The 4947-nt window shown below is 32.2% G+C and overlaps 1 long non-coding RNA gene across 1 annotated transcript in view; it reads right to left on the bottom strand.

Annotated features, from left to right (window-relative positions):
• Positions 1 to 2019: 2019 nt before the first annotated feature.
• Positions 2020 to 4947, bottom strand: part of LOC114078656 — a 9986-nt gene continuing 7058 nt past the window's right edge. Inside the window, exon 2 of the long non-coding RNA XR_003580350.1 lies at positions 2020 to 2376. This is a non-coding gene — a long non-coding RNA (uncharacterized LOC114078656). The remainder of the gene's footprint in view (positions 2377 to 4947) is intronic.

A 4947-nucleotide genomic window follows, 5' to 3' on the forward strand; every position in this document is an offset into this window, starting at 1 on the left:
TTCGAGAATAAATTCAAGGGCTCTTGAGCTTCTTTTTGAATCTTCAATGAACTTTGACATTAACTTTATCTTGATCTTGACTTGAACTTTATCTTTAGCTTGACTTTTAGGGAATTCAAGGGCTTCGAGTTTGATCCCGATGGTCTTGATTATTCTTAAACTTGAACGCTTAAATTCTTCAAATCTTGAACTTGAATTCTTAAACTAGTAACTTGCAGAGAAATTTGTGGTTTTTGATCCACGAGCTTTCTCTAGGTTCTTATGTACAATTTTTGGTTATCTTTTCTGGATTATGAGAACCTCTATTTACAGTTTTAGAATTGAGGAGTTGTAACAGAATTAGGATTTCCTTCGGCCAATCAGATTAAAGTGACATGTCATTTGAGCTTTATGGAACAGACTTGTAATCTTTGACACATGTGGTGGTCCTATTGGCTTCTTGTTTCATTTGACATGCCACATCATTTTTTACATAGCACTAAGAAAATGAGCCTCTACGATGAGATAAATTGAGCTTAGTAAACTGCTGGGCTTATTGTAGTCCAAATCAATTATTTTAGAATTTAATTAAATTCATATTTATTGAATTTAAATAATTAACCCAATTATATTAATACATAATATTTATTTGAATTAATATATTTATAAATTTAATATAATTCAGATCATTCTAAAAATTTATGTTTAACACATTTTGAATGATTATACATGTCCCCGCCTAAAGACTTCGAAATTTGCACTTATTGGAGACAAGCCTCGAAGTACTAGCGAACTTAACAAAATAAAAAAAGAAAATGACAATCCATGTCTTTTCATACATTAATTGTGCAATTTTCTTTGAAAATTCCACGTGTCATGACTAGGGATAGATGACCACATGCATATATTCACAAGGTTTTTCAAACATGTATATACATTTATGTATATATTAGTAAAGGTAGCCCGGCCGCCAACATGATCATAGTATATAATTTTATGGCTTAACTCATCTATAATCACCTAAAATGGTCCACATATTTCATTTAGACACCTATTCTTAAGCTTGTTTCAATTAAACATTTTTTTTATTTAAAAAAATACTTATTAAACATATTTTGACAATTAACTAAAAGCAAAGAGAATGTCCTACACTCGCTGCTGACATGGCATAATAGCTAATAAAAAAGAGACATGTGGTATTGAACCCATAAAAACACTTAAACATAAATTAAAAAAATAAAATAAACAAGGATTATGTTTTCACTAAAAAAAATATTTCTCTCCCCTTTTCTTCTTCTTCTTCCCAGAACATTCCACCCCATCCCTCCCCTGACATCCGTTCACCAATTCCTTTAGCACGAGACACAAAATCGAAGCATTTCGATAGTAATTTTGAATTCAACTCTTTTTCCTTTCAATTCAAAATTATATGAATTTGTTTTACATCCATCCACTTATCCTTCTCCTTAAATCTTACTCATTATTGTAATTGATATTTCTCCCAATCTCACTATTTTCTTAAATATTAATGTAGATTTGTTGATACTTTTTTTCTTCTATATATGTTGTGAGTTCTTTAGGATTTAAATTTCTTAACGATTTTGAAAAAAAAAATTCAGGTTAGTCAGGAAAAATGGAATTTCCTCAAAATTATTTTTGATTCTATTTCTTACCACAATATATTTAAATATTTGTGATGTCAGTGGTGAGTGGTGAAAGAAGGGAAAGAAAACAATGGCTAGAAAAATAAAAGATGAAAAAAATAACCGGAGAAAGAATGGTGATGGAGGAACGTTGGTAGCAACGGTGGTTAAGTTGAGTCAAAGAAGAAGAGGAGATATTACTTAATTTCTTATAAAAAAAATCTTTTTTTAAGTAAGTGATGTCTTACACGCTCTTTAGGTGTGTCTATTGCACAGCGTCATGTCAGCAAAAAATGTCTAATAGGTACAAATTTACTGCAGTATAGGTGTTCAATAGGAAAAGGATTGAATTGAGGTGGCTAAATAAAATATTAAAACAACTTTAAGGGTCTGTGTATGACTTAAGCCAAATTTTATTATGAGTCATAGATATGAGTTGCAAATATCGACAACGATGAAACAATCAAAATGAATATCAAAATACAATCACAATTTTCCTCTATGCAAATATTTTATCTATCTTTAGTGTTAGTTCAATGAATTCAACCATCATTCTTGAGGCTTGTATTTGTTCTTCACAGTATCCTGTTATAATAATGATAAACCAAAGTTCCTCTATATCAAAGCATAGCCACTATTTTGTTTACTTGATAGATGCGACGCATTGTATCGATTCCACTATTGTTGTGTGGTGGAAAGAAATTGTTTATGTGATTTGCGTTCTTATATTTTCATCGCGAGTGGACATATGCTCCTGACAAGGCAACATAAGGTTGATCATATGAAAAGACAGATTGATGTAATAAAATCTTATTATTAGTATAGTAATAAGGGAAGTAGTAAAAAGAAAAGTAATTTTATTTATGGCTATGGTAAAACAACTTTAAAATAAGAGACTGAATTAACAATAAAATGCTATATATGAACATCATGTGAATTTGTCCCGCTGTAAGTATAATTTTAAAACATTACCCAAAATGTTGAAACCTTTTCAAGTTTTTAATTTCCTTTAGTTTTGACACACTTGTTTTTATAGCAGTAATGTAGTGGCAGGATATGATTAAATTCTTTGAATAAAACAGATTGTTAGCCTCTGCATATGTTATGTTTGGCTTCAAAATTGCAAGAACAAATTTAAAGAAATAATATAGCAAATCATAGACAGCCATAAATAATCTAAAGAAGAAAATCTATTGTGTAGAAAAGTAAGAGCAAACAGAGATTTTGGAGACGACTCCTTATTAAACACACATGAAGATCTTCAGTCATCATAAGTGACTACATTTGAAAAATTCTACTCACACTTGATGACATTTTTGAAGAGTTCAGGAAACATAAGTTATTCCTTCCTAATTCCCCATTGATGAGGTTAGCTCTGTCTTATTATCATGTACTTTTTCTCTCTCTAATTTTAAGGATTAAGCTTTCCGCTTACATAACAAATAAAGAAAGAAAAGCAGGAAAGAGGACTAACCTTTATCCTAAAAGATTGGGCATTCTAGTCAATGTGCGTTTATATAAAAGATTGGTCAAGGTGATTCTAGTTTGAAGGGAAAACAAGAAGGTCCTCGACGGACAAGGGAAACATTTTCTTGTGCCTAAAAAATCCATTTTTGCATGACAATTTGAGATCTAGTGGGTCAGGTAGCACCCAAGAAGACATTTGATGTTGGTTGGTGAAAGAGTATTCTGCTGTTTTGATGTGGAATGATGGCATCCGAGAGGACGTGAGGCACTGGTTTTTAAGAGGATATAGATATGTACTTTATAATGATTAGAGATTTTACATATGGAAGACTATTGAGATCAAAAAGAGATTAGCTTTTGGAATCAAATGGTGTAATTTTTTTCCTTTTGTTGACATTCAGATAATGAATAAATAATTATTTTTTGTTTATTGAGATCTTAACGAAGCACGTCATTTCTTAATATTAGTATTTGTCAATTTGTGAGCAGTTTTATTGCTTATAAGGTGTGTCATTAGTGACAATATAAGATGTAGATTCTAGGTTGTTTTACTGGCCATTGTTATTGCCGCTAAATAAATGCCACTAATATTGAAACCTTTTAGCGGCAATAGTTGATATCTTTACCGGCACTCTTTGCAATTTTCCCTAAAGCCTTTAACGACATTGGATCCAATGACAATTAACTAAATGACGGTAAAATTTTTAGTGACAATTTGTATTACCGCTGAAGTGCATATTAATTACCGCTAAAATCCTTTATTGTTGTAGTGGCTTCGCCCAAGAAATACATCATTTGGATCACTCGGGCCTCAGTTTTGAATACTAAGATTAAGATGTCTTCGTGTATATTTCTGACAACGGAAAACTCAAAACAAAGTACGAAAGATAAGTTGATGACACTGGAAAACACCAACAAAAGGTTGATGAAGTTTAAAGTCTCATAGAAAGATACGAAGGCAGAATTGTAAATTTGAAAATCCTAATCAAAGCTCTAATGATAATGAGTGTGTGCTTAGGTAATCAAAATGTTTTTGATACAACCACTACGTGGCCTATGGAGTGACAAATATACCTGCAAGATCAAATAAGCTACAACAATATTTTGTTGATAATGTAACAGTGTTTTGCATTCTTTAATCAGACTGAGGTATATACCATTCTAAGTTGTCTGTCAAGTGTAGTTTTCAATATCTATTACTCACATAATTTACTACTACTGAAACATAATTAGGAATTAGTTGAAGATGCAAAGCAAATAGAGAGCTGAGAAGTTGAAACGAAGAATGGAAATTTAAGTAGCCGGGGAAGCTTTTTTCTCATGGCCACCCGATAATATTTCTAATGACAAAGATACTATTTGCTTGGGCTGTTTCTAGTAGGAACTTTTTGGATGGAAAGGAGTGCAACTAAATAATTCAGCAGTCTATCGTTCTTAGTTCGATAGACAGAGGGACTATGCAGATGCATACAAACTTAGTTAAGGTGCTAATGTAATGAGCATGCTTCTAATTGATACCTGTTATTTGTAGTTTTGATGATTTGACAAACTTAGGGACCTTGCAAAGGTACCGGGTTTCTTACTTGAGTATTGCAGGGTTCTTGTTGAGTATTGCAGATGAAACAAACCCAGGGACCTAGTAGAGGTACCAGGCTCTCATGATGATGAGCCAGTCGACTGCCAGCTGGAGATAGTACAGAAAGTAGGTGCACACTTCCCGATGGTGTCAGAAAGTGTGACCTTTCCAACCAATGGCAAAGAAGTTTAGGAAAGTGACTTGTCAATACAAAGACACTTTTCTAAACACTTTTTGGCCGTTTTTGCAACTTGATAAAAACTTTTCAAGAACTCTTGCAAA

Source organism: Solanum pennellii, chromosome 9 (genome assembly GCF_001406875.1).
Source record: "Solanum pennellii chromosome 9, SPENNV200".
NCBI lineage: Eukaryota > Viridiplantae > Streptophyta > Magnoliopsida > Solanales > Solanaceae > Solanum > Solanum pennellii.